Source organism: Gobio gobio, assembly GCF_949357685.1.
Source record: "Gobio gobio genome assembly, chromosome: 9".
Taxonomy (NCBI): domain Eukaryota; kingdom Metazoa; phylum Chordata; class Actinopteri; order Cypriniformes; family Gobionidae; genus Gobio; species Gobio gobio.
The window spans coordinates 32,698,048-32,716,701 of record NC_137115.1 but is presented as its reverse complement, the minus strand read 5'-3'; positions in this window follow the sequence as shown (position 1 = coordinate 32,716,701).

Here is an 18,654-nt window from a genome sequence, read left to right as displayed (position 1 = left end):
AGCTTACTACCCAGGTACAACAACTCTCATTGCCCACTGCGCCAGCCCCACCGGCCGTTTCTCAGAACCCGCCCAACATCATCAATCCACATGAGCCGCGGATTCCCATACCTGAGAGATATGCTGGTGAGCCAGATCTTTGCAGAGCATTCTTAACAAAATGTTCAGTGTTCTTTTCTCTCCAACCCATGACATTCGAAGGTGGCGTTGGTACTACCATTACTATCGGGACTCGCGGCTCTGTGGGGAACGGCGGTGTGGGAAAACAAACATCCTTGCTGTTCCTCGTTCCTCACACTCTCACAAGAGATGAGATGGGTCTTCGACCGTGCAGTAGTGGGCCGAGAGACAGCCCGCAGACTCGCTGATCTGCGCCAGGACAACAGACCCGTTTCCGATTTTGCTTTCGAGTTTTGGACTTTGGCTGCAGAGTGTAAGTGGAACGAGGAGGCGCAGTGGGACATGTTCCTGCATGGGCTGGCTTACCGTGTTCAACGAGAGATCTACATACTGTAGTTACCTACGAGTCTCGATGGAGTCATGGAGCTGGCTCTACGCTTGGATGCACGCCTGCAGCAACGAGATACGCGCTCACGTCTAACCTTGGTTTCTGAGTTCCCGGATTATTCCAGGGTCAGCAGCGGTAACACGGTCAGCCACTCAGTTGGGCTCGGCTTTCCCGGAAGGAGAGAGAACGTCAGAGAGCAAGAGGACTCTGCCTTTACTGCAGCACGGCTGGACATTTTCTGATTATCTGTCCAGTAAAAGATCCAGCCCGACAGTAGGAGGGAGGTTACTGTCTAACTATTGAGAAATCCTTGTCGTCAACTTTCCTCCCGGTAAGACTGCAATGGGCAACTAAGTCTCACAGCTGCCAGGCTCAGGTGGACCCGGGAGCGGAGGACAACCTTATGGACTGTTCTCTTGCCAAGCATCTCCAGATTACCATTATTTCACTCAAGCACACTAACTCGGTCCATGCGCTTAACGGACAGGAACTTCCGGCCATCACGTACTCCACCAGTTCACTCACTCTCATCATGTCTGGTAATCACACGGAAAAGACTCAATTTCTTATTTCTAGAAATTGCTGGGTCATCTGTGGCATGTGCAGCACCGACCCAGGATTAATTGGGACCAGAGCTCCATTTCTGAGTGGAGCAGCCATTGCCATTCCTTTGGTCTAGTGTCTGCTTGTCCGTCTGTGTCTTGTTCTGTGTTGCAGGAGGAGCCGGTGTACCTGTCAAACGTGCCAGAGGACTACCTTGACCTGAAGGAAGTCCCAGGCTGCTTCTCTCCCTCTGCATTATACCTCATATGCTCACAAAATTAATTCTCTGCAACCTCAAAATTCACACAGCACAAATCGACCGATGTTATAGATATGACGGCGCTACTGCAGCACGCATTGCCGCAGACTGCTCGCTGATCTCTTCATCAACTGCCCCTAATGAAAGTAAAAGTTGCAGATGCTCAATACACAATCATCATCATCATTAAAAGTAAAGAAACTAAATGATCAGTGCTTATGCCCCTCTCTCTCCTATTGCAGTCCTTGATTTTGAAATTAGCTGTTGATCAATAAAATGCAGCTCATATTTGTTGATTTCGGTGACATTAAAAATGCATATAGTGTGGAAATTGAAGATCAGATTTATATCCGTTTTGTGGAGACACATTTATGTGACCAAGTGTAAATGGAATCGTTCTGATAAATCAGATAGCTATCCGATTTGTAAAAACACATGAAGTGGACCAGGTATAAATAGGCCCAGCAAGATGACTCTTCGGGATGCTTGAAATATAGGAAGAAAAAAAATAATATTGAATTGGGGAGGGGGGTTACAAGAATGTATCTCTTTCGATGGGATTTTTACAGCGGTACCCAAAGAAGGTGGGGCTTCTTTTCCATAAGCCCCACCTACTGTCAGAGAGTGAATTAGCATTTTTATTCAGTCAATCTGTTTTTGTTTTGTGCAGGTGTGTCTTATGTAACAATTTCACAAAGCTAAAGTCAAACCATTCTGTATTTGCTCTAAGTCTTGAAATTATGCAATCTAATTTAAATAAAAAACAGCTGCTCATGCTACATGTGTGTATCTTTGTTTGGATTGAGATTAAAATGCAGTGGTTGCCTCACATTTCAAATGGCTAATTTGTTTAAGGCCAGTTTGGCCTGTTATAGAGCAAATAAACAACAAATACATTTGCTTAAAGAAAAAAAAAACTGAATCGGCCATGAAATATCTATAGATCTTGCCTTTCATCAAGGCTGAGGTCAGGGATCTTTGGCTTGAAAAGGTTGGTGACCACTGATCTAGACCATCCATTGTAGTTTGGCATTTGTCAGTGAATAAAACTATTTAAAATATTTAAAATACTTAATGTACTTTTAAACCCGCTGTAAACGTTTCTCTTTGTGAGCTTTGGTTAGAGGTGGCTAAAATGCAACTTTATGCAAAACTGCTAGCCTGCATGAGAGGTTTTTGAGACTCCAAAAGTCTCAAATACCTGTTTGCTGCTCGACAGTGGCTTTTTTATAGTTGCCATTTTAATACAAGTAATTTGTTTGACAGAAACTTTCCTGAATAAGCCTTTACCTGACTAAGTTCTTGTGCTCTAAATTACTCATAAATCTTTTGATAGTTCGATAATCTCAGTTCAGTTTTCAGTTGTTTTCATGCCTTTTACAAGACATTGCACCATTTCATGCTTTTCATCTCCAGAAAGATCTTTCTTCCTCCCTTGCTTAATAATGTGGATTGTGGCACTGTTACGTATTGCTCTGAGACATGAAGGCTGAGGATCCAAACGCAGCTTTATTAAAGGGTAATCCACAATCGTAATCAAAAGTACAGGCAAGGTCAAAACACAGTCAGGCAGTCCAAACAAACAAACACAACAAGGTAGGGAACACAGGCAAGAGAGTAATCCAGAAACAGGCAAGTAATCCATAAATCAAACGACATGAAACCAGGAAGAACGCTCAGAAATGCAGTGAAACACTAAACAAGACTTCGCAATGAATGACTGAGATAACCAGGTTTATATAGGGAGAGGTAAACAGGGTAATGAGACACAGGTGCATGTAATCAGGGATGATGAGGAGCAGTGAGTTATGGGAAATGTAGTTTGTGATGGAGTGACAGTCCGGGGTGGAGTGCCCTCCACTGGTCATCACAGGCACTCATACTGGTGAATTGTGACAGGCACAACCTCTTTAAGTGGGTTTGCCATTTACCTAAGACCTGGCAAACTACTTAACAAATCTGCCTGAGATTGATACAAGTTATCTAAAAAGGTAGGCCTGTGTGTCAGAACTTACTGGAAATAATAAGACCGAAGCGCAGAGATGAGATGGTGATTTATTAACAATAAAGTGTGTAACAATGTGTAACTGTTGCACAGTCCAGAGACAGTCCCACACAGATGTGGGCACAGGATTGAGCGGCCCGGGAGTGGAGTCTCAGGTTGGGAAGGACAGGACTCGAACACAGACGTACAACCCAAAAGGGGGAGAAACAAGACACAAGAACAAAACCCTAAATTTAAAACATTAAATACATATAAGGCAGGTCAAACACTAGAGTAATGTGATTGAAAAACTAAACCTATACATATAAGGGAAGAAAACTAAACAAAACAGTAAAGTAAATAACTTAACAAGTCCATGACAGGAGAAGTATTGGATAAGTATGCTAAATAATAAGAAATGAAACTAAATCTATAAATCTGAGAGACAGAACCAAACAAAAACAAAACACCTAAGAAGGCTAATTAATAAAGAAAAGTTAGACTAAGCAAAAACTGTAAGGATACAAGAAGCTACCGAAAGAATTGTGGACAGATCACACCTAGGTATGAACACATTACTAGAGAGAGGTCTAAGACATGATACAACTCAACAATCCAGCAAAAACATGAAGCAATATAAAGGGAGTGGAGCACACTAGGACCAGGTGAGCACAATTAGTGAAATGAGAACTATACAAGGGCTGTGTCCGAAATCGCCCCCCACACCCTTAAGTAGGGCACTATTTGAGGGGATAGCCATCCGAAACTATAGTGGACAATATTGAGTGCACTCATTCAATTCCACAATGCACCGCAATAACGAGTGTACAACTGACGTACACTCAATGGCTAGAGAATACCCATAATGCACTGTGGCACAGTCGCGCCGAATAAATTCCCGCGTCTCTGCAGAAAATGGCACCCGCAGCTTAATTATCCATCCATTTTCCAAACGCGATGGTTTACAGCGCCGCCGCTCCCACCACGCGCATCATGCGCAGTGTGTAGGGCACCAAGTGCTGAGGGGGGCACCACAAGAAAATGCTCTCCACCCTCCCCCCGCTCAGCTCTACAAAGTCACGGACGCCCCCACCGTGAGCACAGGGCCGGATTAACAATTTCCTGTGCCCTGGGCAACAAGTATTAAGCAGCACAAATGTTTCCAACATTGACATTAAATCGTCATATCAGAATGATTTGTGAAGGATTATGTGACACTGAAGACTGCAGTAATGATGATAAATCAGCTTTGATCACAGGAATGCATTATATTTTAAAGTAAAATAGAAAACCATTATTGTAATAATATTTCACAATATTGCTGTTTTTGATCAAATAAATGCAGGCTTGATGAGCATAAGAGACTTCTTTCCTAATGCTGCGTAATAATCAAAAATGGTAATATAATAAAGTCCTTTCACGTTACATTTCTCCAGCCTACATGTCACATAAAAGGCCTGTAGGAGCCGGTGGCACTTGGGCTTCATGAACTCTGATAGTTTCATCCAACAGTAAACGGTGTATCATAAATACAAGTGAATTTAACACTACTTACCAATAACGTGACTTTTGCTGCTGCGTGGTTTTGTGCAGTGCTTTATTTTGTTGTCAGTTAACATCCATTTTGTCAGCGATGCAATTTGATTTATAAAATGAGACAAACCGCAGGAAATCGTTCCACAAACGTTAGTTCGTCCGTCCATATAATTTTCAACCGATTCATGAATTATTACAGAAAATGACTGCTCACTTCACATCGCCCAATGGAATTTGAACTTGTTCTGCCAGATCACGATTGGTTGGTGTATTATATATGACAAACGGGCATTGATGAATTATGTAATATTTAAAAATATATAATAAATAGATTTTTTATTAAATCGGCACATTAGCTTTTATTATTGATAAAAAATGTTTTTACTTTTTAAAAGCCACAGACAGACGCTCTCTGAAAGAACCATATATGGCTTGAGAGCCTTTTCAAACAGACTGTGGGAAATCAGCCAGTCAATCAAAATGCAACCCATAGCAACGCATTATGGCAACGCCTCAGACCGACTGATATGTAAAAATAAACAGAAATAAAAAGACTTTTGAGCCGTTCGTTACTATTGAATACATTGTTATGTTATTATAGTGACATTTATTTTGTTTTATTGACCACAATGTAATATTGATATTTGTCTGATAGGGGCACTTTTGATTAATTTTGAAAAAGGGCAGGGGCTCGAGCACCTGAAAAAATAATAATAATTTTGCTCTCCCGCTTAACTACTTCTCCATCTTCCCACTGATTTCAAATTTCAGAGCGTCAAGTCACGTGATTCGACGTGGACAGCGCTCGCCCTCGCTCGCTGCAGGAAGCTGCAGACACTGTTTTTGACGTGATTTAACATAATATTTTGATAGAACGGGTTGCAAAAATCTGCATATAATTAGGAAAGTGAGGACTGCGTTTATAACGTGACGTGATCTAACATAATATTTGACGGTGCCCAGGGCCCCTTAGATGTCCTGTGCCCCTGGGCAAGTGACCAGTTGCCCTAATGGTTAATCCGGCCCTGCGTGGGCATCATAAAGTAATTAAGCTTAGGGCACCAAGATGGCCAGCAGCGGGACTGATGGTATAAATTCCTTTTTAATTGCTTATTAAATTGTTAAATTTCGGTTTATGCATGCTAGCTTCCATGGCATAGTTCAAGATAAATCTTTTCTGAGCTGCCAGTTTGCTATGTTTAAAGGGTAACTAAACCCTAAACCAACTTTTTTTAGTTAATGATCTGTAATACTGGGGCTTTATTAATGCTGTTCATTGATTCGAGCAAATGTTTTGACGTTTGAGTATAAAGTGTTTTAATTCTATAAAATATGGTGTAAAAACCGCCAAAGTGCTGCCCTCTTAAGGTTGAACGGTGGCTACTGCAGTTGAATTTTCCTATTGGACGTTGTGGTACATCGTGACGTAGGATGGTACTTCCAACGGCTCACTATCCGCGCCCCTGGCACGAGCTCACCACGCCCTCAGAAATGTTTCCCCCAATCACATGATGAGAACGGCTTCACTCCAGTATGAACTGTCATATTACATGAAGTAGAAACATTATGAATGAAACTGACTTGACACTTGCTTTAACATTGTATTGCAGAAAATGCGGTTAAATAATGCAGTTGTCAGTACAATTCAGGCTTTTCTTGCGATATTATTGCCGCCCGTCATGTGTACAGATAATTTTCATACATGAGACACGCTTTCAAACCCTGACACGCAAGTGGTTGCCGCGGACGCAGATAGATTAGGTCAATTCTCTTGCGCGGCTGCTTCACTAGCATCGTCGGCATCGGGAGTTAATGCAGTTTGAGCAGCGGCTCACATTGATAAGGCTCCGGGTTTGTGTCTACAGACAATCCACCCTCCTCCACTTCAGGTGAAGGTAGGAGAAATGAACGCTCTGTTGCAAAGCTGGCTTTACTCCAGTCATTCTCCATCTCTGCGACTCGCGAGTCTGACAGCTGTCAATCAATCCGTCACTGCGGGTCTCAGGTGCACGCCCTCCGCTCAGTCCCGCCCTCGGTTCGTCCCCTCTGTCTCCGCTGGGCTCTGCCCACTTTTCCAGCATTTTTCAAAATTTGCCAGTGGATGGAGTTAAGCTCTGAGCAGGGGTTTAGTTACCCTTTAAAATAATTATTCAACAGCAAGAACAAACAATGCAAAAGCAGCAGCCCTTCCGGCGCACCCAATGTCCTATTTCACTCATTTTAATTCAGTCCCTCAAATGGACTATATTAGTGGAGCAATATAGGGAATAGTAAAAGTGGGTATAGGGGGTGATTTCGAACACAGCAAAGGACTAAACGAGAGGGCGTGGTAAGGGGAAACTAGGAGGCAAGACAAGGGGAGCACATGGTCAACATAATCAAAGACAAAGCCATGTGCTGAAGCACTAAACAAACATGGAAACATTAAAGGGGGGGGGGGTGATGAAACATTTCTTACAAAAGAAAAATACGCTGTACCGAGTCTTTCCGAAAAAAAAAAACGGAGCGGCTGGAGGCCTGTCATGTGGGCGGAGCTAAACAGCCACGAGTGCGCACAGCTATTGCTTTGAGAGCGTCTGAAAGCTGTGAACATGGAAAAGAAAACGTTATCTTAAATAAACCATGACTATCAATCAGATTCAACCACACATAAATGATCCAGAATCTGATCCGGAGGCTGAAATTGAACAGGAGCAGCAGCAGCAGCAACTACTACAGCAGGACGTCTCTATGTGGTATGTACTGTAACTGTATATATTTGCTTAGCGGCTTGTCATGCGCGAGTTTTACAATATTTGTGTATGTTTACTCATGGTTTATGAGGACATAAACCAGGTTTATAAGGACTTAAAGTTAGCAGTAGCAAGCGGAACTGTTTTGCATGTTGTTTACTTGAGGTGCATTTACACGCTGATAACAACTCAAAGACATTTGAAGCAGTTTTACTCACTGCCTTCTTCCAACGCACGACCGTGAACCTTAATCGCTGGGACCACTCCATCTTTCAGCATTAGACGAGCTACAAATCTGGAGTTGAACCGGGCCTTGTTTATAAAATGATCGTCGCCGAAATGCAGGGAACAAACAAAAACACTTGCACAACTCTGTTGCTGCTCTGGAAAAACAAACTCCATCCACTTTCCCATTAACGCTGGGTTCTTTGGGAAGCTGTACAGGGTTGTCTGACTTTTTAGCACATTTACAACAATATTTGTCAACTTTTAGATATTTTAAATAGTTAAATCTAAATATTAAATGTTACACCTAAATGTTAAATCTAAATGCTAAATCTAAATCAAAATGTTAAATCTAAATGTTGAATCTGAATGTTAAATCTAAATCTAAATGTTAAATCTGCTAAATCTAAATGTTAAATCTAATTCTAAATGTTAAATCTAATGCCGCGTTCCAGGCAACCCGTAACCCGTGCTTTTACAACCTTCTACCCGTGAAAGTGCACTGGAACGACAGTCAAACCCGTGACTTCCCACCCGTGAACTCGTACTAGATCGATGTACTCCCAGTTACGAGATTTGACATCACATAGCTTGCGAAACAACAATGACAGCCCCGTACTGATGCGGTGTTTATGAAACAAATATACAATTAACGTTAAATAAAGGGTATAACAGCTTCTCTTGCCGTATGCGCCGTTTTTCCCCTCCATTTCCCTCGAATAAGCAAGTAAGTAAGCACCTTTGGCGATAGAAATTATTGTAGATTTAGCATAAGCCTCATATTGTCCGCCATGCTTTGTTTACATCTAGCTACCACACTATTCATTGCGCTCAGGCAGTTTGGCGTGACTTTGCCTGGAACGCTAAAGTCGCGAGTCATGGTTTGAAGTTGTTACTTTCCGGCTCAAAAACCTGCCTGGAACGCAGCATAAATCTAAATGTTTTGAGTGAAACTAAATATTTAACTAATATGCAAATTCAAAATGCCTCTAACCGGAAGTGCCAAAATAAAAGCTTGAGGAGGTCAGTGTGTGTTTATAGCTGATGGAGGACAGAGGCTGTCACAATGATAAAGACATTTAATTTAATGTGAACAAGGTATCAGAGTCAGAGTGCATACTGTAAAAAAAGCATAAAATGTAGGCTATCTCTCTTTGTTTCCTTTGCCAATCTCAACCCTGGTTTTTGACTGCTGGGCATATAAACATTAAAAACACATGAAATATACAGAGTGATGACATGATGAGTGAGGACATAACATCCAGTCAAAGTGAGACCCCTCGTGGCTGGCTATTATGGCTACAGGTCATCATAAATCTCGCACTTTCATAAAAGTGACACTAGCCTACTCTTCAAATACAGTTTCTCCAAACGTGTCCCAGCAAACATTAAGATGTTTAATGGCCGTTGAAAAGACGTCCCTCCGACACGTCCCGTCATGGTTGAAAAATAGTTCCAAAATGAAAGTTGAATGGACGTCTTCGACGTCATCTGGCCGTGAAAACCACGTCTTTTCTCCGCGTCCCTGGATGTCTAAATGCGTCGTCTTCTGGATGTTTAAATGTGTTGCTGCATAATTAAAGTGTGTATATATAAGCCTGCATATAAAATAATCACACCCCCATTGTGTAACATCGTGAAATGCAATCAATTATGTATTGGTTTACACATCTTGACAGGTTCTAAAAAGGTTCAAAATCGGTCCAGTCATACCTGAACGTCCATGAAACGTTTTAATCACGTGTACATCACAAACAAGAACACATTTGTGGACATAAGCAAAAAGAAGCATGTTCTGATTTAGCAAAACATTTTATTGTTTTTGAACAGTCACAGATTTTCTTCTTTCATTAATGTTTAACATCCATTAACCAAACTAAAATAACAATTACACAATACTGAATTACCATTATATAAAGGGATAGTTCATCCAAAAATTTAAATTAATTTACTCACCCTCACGTTTCAAACCTATGAATTCCACATTTCTATGTTCTGCTGAACACAAAGATGTTAAAAAAAATGTTTGTAACCAAGCAGGTCTCGCCTCCCATTAACTACCATTGTAGGGAAAAATGATTATGGTAGTTAATGGGAAGTGAGAACTGCTTGGTTACAAACATTCTTCTAGGGTCTTTTCTGACCCCAAGGGACATTTGCTCAAATTAAAAAAAATTGTTCCCTTCGTCCAAATGGCATGAGACTTTGAACGGTTGTCAACACTCTCTAAATCTACAAATAAAAAAAAAATATTGGATTGATATCTGTTTTTATGTTCGTATGACAAAAAAAGTTCGTGTGACACTCAGGCCGCTTAGAAAATGGACAAAATTCCTCCTCAAAAACAACACAGAACACGCATACAGAAATGAAGTGGCACACTTCCAACAATGCATAAAACATCCACAATGCAAAAGGATCATCCTCAAACACACACACACATACAGGAATATTTGTTCAATTTGTTATTGCTGTTAAGTTCATAGCATTTTGATGTTCATGTTGTGTATTTTTTACTCAATATGTAATATAACTGTTAATTTCTGTTCTGTTACAGTTAGTAACTGAAGTGTACATTAAATTTGTAGAATTATAAGAAAATCAGATGTTTGAAATAAACTCTAAAGACTTTTGATTCTAATCATAATGTAACATTGAAAAAAAAAGATTTTTTTCAGTACAAAAAAAATACTAAACTTTGACAAAATTAATTAATTTTAATTGTTATAATTGTGATTTCATAACATTTAGATGTTAATCCAATTGAAAAATACTTGTGAAAGATGTCTTTCAGTCAGTCAAATAGCACATAGCAAATAGTGGAGCTCTGCAGCCATTTACTGGTAAAAGTCTTTTTTTTTGTATTATTATAAAACTGTATTTTCAAAAATCTTACACTAAACAATGTCAAATTATCCATGTTATCCCCACGAATGAAAGTTAGAAATGTGGGTCTTTTATAAAGTGAATTTTACATAAACTGATTTTGTGTGAAAATCCATTGAAATCCATTTTTTTTAATGTATTCATATAAATTTAACAATGATTACTCCAAAAACTGCACAGATGTTGAGTAAAAACATTAATAAACAGAGTAAAATTTAAATTTTGTTACAAAATTACATTTTGTTGCCTGGGGTCTGTGGAGACCCCAAAGACCCTGAGTGTAATTCCCAAATGAAGAGGGTTAAACATTATGTTCAGCAGAACATAGAAAGGTATACAGGTTTGAAACATGAGGGTGAGTAAATGACGACAATTTTCATTTTTGGGTGAACTATCCCTTAAACACATTATTATTTTGTTTGTAATGTTTTGTAACCATCACCAACAGCTCTTCCTTGAGAGTGATTAAGGTGTTCTGCCATTGCTGAATCAATCTCAGAGTCCACCTATTCACAGCATCTGAGGGAACAGAATATTTTTTATTTTTAAAATAACAGGAAAAAATTTAGATAGATGTGTTGCACTTATTTTCAAAATGTATTGAAAAAATGATCCTACAGCTCAATAATAAAAAAAAAAAAACATGGAACAAGATGAATGAATCATGAGTTAAACATTAGAAAAAGGTAATCAACATGCATTACATTTTATTTTACTCTATAAAAGATGTTCTGCTTTAAATGGGTGTTAGATTAGTGGGGGAGGGAAGCATTATTTCTGAAATAAATTCTCAAAAGGCTACATTAGTAGGTTACAGTAATAACTTGTACTGTATCATTAAACATACTGTGTATAAGTTGAAAGTAACATTTAGCCTACTAGCTAATTCTAGCCAAAACTCAAATTAATTCTCTGTTGACAATGTGGGCATCATTTCTTTCGGTTCCTTCATGTTAAACAAGTAAAACTCAAGTTAATAAATCAAATACTACAAAATGTACTTACCCAACCGTAGATTTTTAATAATATATCGAAACAACTCTCTCCGCAAGTCCTCTTCTCCTCGTGGTTGTTGAAAGGAACGGGAGAACGCATGAACGCTATCTCGCGAGATAATCTATAATATCGCTGGATTTTGAAATATCGCTAGATTTATTAATATATTTTGTTACTACATCTTGGCAGCACAGTTCAAGTCAGACTTAATGGTGACTGGATATATTACTGTTTTACAAATGTACAACCCCAAATCAGAAAAAGTTGGGACAGTATGGAAAACGCAAAAAAAAGAAAGAAGAAGAAGTGATTTCTAAATTTACCTTGACTTGTATTTCATTGCAGACAATATGAACACAAAATATTTCATGTTTTGTCTGGTCAACTTCATGTCATTTGTAAATATGCATCCTTTCCTGTCATTCAGACCTGCAATACATTTCAAAAAAAGTTGGGACAGTAAAGCATTTACCACTTTGTAATGTTGCCATTCCTTTTCACAACACTTAAAAGACGTTTAGGGACTGAAGACACCAAGTGATGAAGTGTTTCAGGTGTAATTTTGTCCCATTCTTCCTGCAAACAAGTCTTAAGGTGGGCAACAGTACGGGGTCTTCGTTGTCGCATTTTGCGCTTCAAAATGCGCCACACATTCTCTATTGGAGACAGGTCGGGACTGCAGGCAGGCCAGTCAAGTACCCGTACCCTCTTCCTCCGCAGCCAGGACTTTGTAATGTGTGCAGAATGTGGTTTTGCATTGTCTTGTTGAAATATGCATGGACGTCCCTGGAAAGGTGTCTTCTTGAAGGCAGCATATTATGCTCCAAAATCTCTATGTACTTTTCAGCATTAATAGTGCCTTCACAGAAGTTCAAGTTACCTTTGCCAAGGGCACTGACACAACCCCATACCATGACAGGCCCTGGCTTTTGGACTTGTTGCTGGTAACAGTCTGGATGATCCTTTTCTTCTTTGGTCCGAAGCACACGGCGTCCATTCCTCCCAAAAAATACCTGAAATACTGATTCATCTGACCACAGTACACGTTTCCACTGTGTGATGGTCCATCCCAGATGCCTCCGAGATGCCACTGTTAACATAGGGCTTCCTTTTGGCACAATACAGTTTTAACTGGCATTTGTGGATGTAACTACGTATTGTGGTACTTGACAAAGGTTTGCCAAAGTAGTCCTGAGCCCATGTGGTGATATCGCTTATAGATGAATGACGATTCTTGATGCAGTGCCGCCTGAGCGATCGGAGATCACGGTTGTTCAGCTTAGGCTTGCACCCTTGTCCTTTACGCACTGAAATTCCTCCAGATTCCTTGAATCTTTTAATTATGTTATGCACTGTTGAATGTGAAATATCCAAATCTCTTCCTATCTTTCTTTGAGGAACATTGTTTTTAAACATTTCAATAATTTTCTCACGTATTTGTTGGCAAACTGGCGGTCCTCGGCCCATCTTTGCTCCTAAAGGATTAGACCTTTCTTGGATGCTGCTTTTGTACCAAATCATAATTACAATCACCTGTTGACATCACCTGTTTCAAATCACATCATTATTTAACCATTTTACCTCATTACTAGCCCTAAATTGCTCCTGTCCCAACTTTTTTTGAAATGTGTTGCAGGTCTGAATGACAGGAAAGGATGCATATTTACAAATGACATGAAGTTGACCAGACAAAACATGAAATATTTTGTGTTCATATTGTCTGCAATGAAATACAAGTCAAAGTAAATTTAGAAATCACTTTCTTTTTTTTTATTTGCGTTTTCCATACTGTCCCAACTTTTTCTGATTTGGGGTTGTATATAGCCTATGCATACATTCCATAAAAATAATAACAACGAATATAAAACGGGTTGAAATAATGACTCAAATGCAGTGGGTTCACATTCACAATCACTTAACCACAGAGGGCACTTTGTTATTATAATTTATTTAAACAAAATAAATTATATATTGGCTAAATCTTGTATTTCATAAAGGTTTTTTTTATGCGTCTTGACCATCTTGACTAGACGTGTACCGGACGTCAGTGGACGTCTATTCACACAACCTTGACTAGACGTGTAAAGGACGTCAGTGGACGTCTATTCACAACCTCTTAAAAACTACTTGGGGCACTTAAATTAATTATTGCAGTATTAACCATGCAAGGTGTAAGCAGCTTCTGCATATTTTACAATGATTTCATTGAGGGTCATGATGGATTATAAATGCACGTGTAAAGGACGACACCAGTGTTAAATATTAAATATTTAAAAATATAGTTAAATATTTATATTTAGTTTTACCCGAAACATTTAGATTAAAGATTTAGATTTAGATTTAGATTTAATATTTAGATTTTACATTTATATTTAGATTTAACATTTAGATTTAACATTTAGATTGAACATTTAGGTGTAACATTTAATATTTAGATTTAACCATTTAAAATATCTGTTTTCCAAAAAAGTTGACAAATATTGTTGTAAATGTGCTAAAAAGTGAACGTCAAAAATTCATACCAATTTTTTAAACATTGTTTGAAGCTAAATGTGACAACATGTTGCTGTTGTTTTCAGCGTGAGCCGCTTTACAAACGGCGCCCCATAGCTGGCTTCCCTAAAGCCGAGCACAGTGCGTTAATGGGCTTGCATTTGCTCTCTCGCTCCGGGAGAAGAGCCCGTGTTGCCCGTACAAAGACATTCCGTCCTTGCTGACGTCAGATCGACCCATACTCGAAAAAACTTTCCAAAACTTGTGAGAAACTGGAAGGAGTATTTTTGGCACAGAAATGTTTGAAATTTTTTTTAGCTTGGGAATCCCCCCCTCCCTCCCTTTAAACAACACAAAAGGGAAATAAAACACTTTCTTTGAAAAACAAAATTCTGAATGTTTATCGTACTGAAATCCTACTATGTCTATTGCATAATAATTTGGACCACAGTTTTGCCATATATAAATAAAAAAAAGTGTTAAGATAAAAATGGAATAAGACGGTTTGCATTTTTAGAATTGCATATAAAAAACTATTAAACAATACATACTGTATACATCTATATGTAGGTAGCATGATTCAGTGATTGCAGTTCACTTGAATGCATAATACTTTGTTCTCTCATAACAGGGTTTATTAAATGCTTCATGGTTCATGACAGATCACTCCTCACTAATGAGTTTGTTCTGCTGTTTTTCTCTCTATTGTATTTCAGATGCTTCTCAATCATGCTTTTATTTTCACACTTCACTTAAAACTTAGCCAAATGACAAGAGAATGACAACAATATTATAATCACTTTCAAATGATCTGCTGAAACATTCTGTTTTGTGATGTTTTTAAACATATACGAAATATTTAAAGGAAATTTTATCCTGTTTTTGGGTGGCTTGTCAGTTTTTTCCCACATTTTGTTCACTTTCTCATCTAAAATTAAATCTTTGCTATGTGAATGGTGAATGATGGGTTTGTAGCTGTGGTTGGTATTTAAAGTATTTTAATGACAGTACACTGCAGCATCACTTCAGCCTAAGGCTTAAGCTGAACGTAGAGACCCTTGGCGGTAATTGTTCTACGATCAACTCAGGCTTTCGATGCTTTTGGGAAACACAGACCTGTATGGTTGCATTTTTCAGTATTTCTAAAGTGCACTAATTAAGAATAATTAAGACACCTGAACTAAATTAAACACCTGACTAAAGAGATCGAAATTCACAAGTTTGTGTGCCCATCTTAGTTAAAGTGGTAAACAGATTTGGCTTGCTGTCTGCTATAGAGGGGCTCGGAGAGGATATTCTACCCAAGCTCCGATTGCCCCCCTATAACAGGCAAAAATGTACAAAAGGAGGAGCAGGGGAGGAGGAGGGATGCTGCAGGAACTAAAAATGGGAAGAGGTAAGCTGCTGGTTTTATACCTTGGTATTAAAGGGGTGGTAAAACACATTCTTTTGAAGGCTTGATTGTGTTTGTGGGGTGCACTGTAACATGTGTTCATGCTTCGTTTAAAAAAAAATCATTATTTTTCATATATTTGACCTTTATTCTTCACTGCTCTGTCCCTCCTTGTAAAACGGTCTGATGCTTTCCGGGTTGTATGAAGCCAGTCCCTCAAAAATACGCAATGGGCACAGATTGGTTAGCTGGCCCAGTGTGTTGTGATTCGCTAACCGCCTAGTGCACGTTTGTTGGAAACGTCACGCCCCTTACCTTTACCGATAGACTGTGCTTTGGCAGTATTAGAAACAATGGCGTCAATAAAACCATATGAGCCCGAATCAGACCCAGAACATTTTAGTGAAGATGATCGAGCAGAACCTTTTCATTCCTCAAGAGTAAAGACTGCGGATCTATAGTGATGTAGCTACTGAATGGCACTGTTACTTTTGTATTTTTAGAACGATTATAGCCAAATATCTGTCGCAAGAACTAACCCAAAACGAACACTAAGCACTGGCTTTACTAGTAAGTTAGCCAAATCACACACAGAACCATGTTTAGCATGTCTGTAGATAAACAATACATAAAAGCTCTAATCAAAGAATCATTTACACTAATGCCAAGTTCGCTGTTGAGATTTTAACGTTAGTGTTTGTAACGTTAGGTGTTCGTCGGATAACGTTAAGTATGAATGAGCATTTAACAGACTGGTTTGCAGAACAGCGTTGTCATCTGTTTACTTCCTTGCTACAACGTACAATTAACCTATTACAGGAAAACACATAGATGAAAAATAAATCAGACTTACAGGTTGTGGCCCGTAAACCGCTTCTGTTTGTAAATCCAGCTTTCAGGACAAGCCGTTGTGCATATCCCCGAAAATGGTGGAAGTTTTCCTCCGTGAAATGTGCAGCGCGCGCGTCGTGCATCCACACACTGGCAGTGTTTGTCTCACGCAGCTGACGTTGTTCAAATCCGGCATTGAACTTGCGAAGTTTGTGGAAGTTTTCCTCCGTGAGATGTGCTGCGGGAGCCCCGCACGCGCCTGTTCCCCTCCGTCTCAAACACACATGTGCACATAACATGCTGTATGTTAAATGCTCTGCAACGCACCCCCGTCCCACAAGGAAGGCTGAACAAAGCAAGTACCCCAGACCTGAAATCCGGATGAAAATAACAGCGTTTCCTTGGCATCGCGGCAACAACACTCCAGCCTAACTATACCACAACAGCGCTGCGATACAAAATGGCCTCACCCCCCCTTATTTAATATTCTCGGAGGTGGGGTTTATGTAAATATTGATGTTGATGTCACCAACCCTGGAGGAATGTCTGTAGTCCCTACCGGCCGTTTGCTGTAGTCCTTAGAAATTGATTTCTTTAAAAGCAAATATCTCCCTTTGCTTTAAACTTTGAACGTTGTAACTTTGCAGATGTTGTTTATGCTCAAGCAGCAACATTACACGCTAGCTAAAGTTAGAATAGTGAAATCGTGGTTTACCACCCCTTTAATTGGAAGATTAGATGGGTGTACTCCTCCCGAAATTACGTTTAATAACTTCACTAAATGACAGCCTTTAGTGCAACAAAGACAATTCTTTCTCAAGAATGAAACTTATAATATGTTTTGCTGTATATTAACATATGCCAGCTGGAATGTGGCATGTTTCATGTGGCATGATGTTAGGTGGGCTTGATACAGTAAATCAGCTTTTTATATCGAAGAAATATGTTTTTTATCAAATGCATTTTTGGATATCACTTTACAATATGTGTGCACTAATATACATTCATTTATGCTTAATTAATGCACAGATAAGAGTTAATGTATGACCATTCATTAATGATTGCCGCATCAGCAACTAATAAAGAGTCTGATTAATATATTGAGTCTGAATTGCTATTGATGAAATGTGTCATCATAGAATACACTATCGACATCTAGTATCAACTAAAAGTGTAAATGAATGTGTTAATTATCACAATGTATCGAAACTTCCAGCCTTCTGTTTTAATGAATCATTTGCATGCTTTGGTTCTTTATGAGACAAACATAAAGAACCAAACCTAAACTTAAACAATTTAAGATTATCTGTGCATGAATTAATGTAGTGCATCTGTATTGTAAAGTGTTTCCTTTTGAATGCATGTCTAATAACAGCTTATGAGCAAAATATCAATCGAATCTATTCAAATACATGCAAAAAAATCAGTTTGGACTGGAATGAGTCAAAGACACAAATAATTTTGAATGGTTTTATTTAAAACAAATATGTTGTATAGCTACCATTATATTTGATTTGATCATTCATGTAGATAAAATATAATATGACAAATGAAGGAAATTACAGAGATTTTAGAGGTCTTATATTCCTCTTCTTTCACTAGCAAATCATTATATCATATAATGCATGCTTTTTTTTTTTTTTTTGCTTTTTTTTCAAAAACATTTCATACATATGACTTTATATGACACATAAAATGTTATTCTCTACGATGCTGAAACAAGTATGCTGTCATTTAAGGATATGTACTTTCTTGGAAACTCATGCACTTCCTGTCCTGCATCATTTTTGTCATATACATACTTTCTTTTCATTACCATAAGGAAGTAATGCTTTCCAGTAAGTCATCTGATCTGAGGTAGGTGACATGGATCCAAGACTATTTTTCAACACCATTTCAACATAAAACCTAATGAGCAGGTTTGTTACTGAGGATTAGTGTAATGTTGGGTGTTACTACTGTTTTGTACTGTGATTACAATTGTGGATTAAGAGCAGTTACGTTACAAAATTGGCCTATCCCTATACCAAAATGTATTTAAAATACATTTATTTCACACAAACATAGTACAAATTCATTAACAAATTTACTGACATATTGCTTGAGACTTACTGATTTAAATATTATAATTAAACTTAATTTGGAGTACTTCTTTACTGCACAATGCACATTATTAAGCCTAAATGTGTTTTCATATCACTTTTAGTAAGGATAGGATGATCTCTGTATCAGTCTTTAAATGCAAGATATTTAAAGTGTACCTAAAGT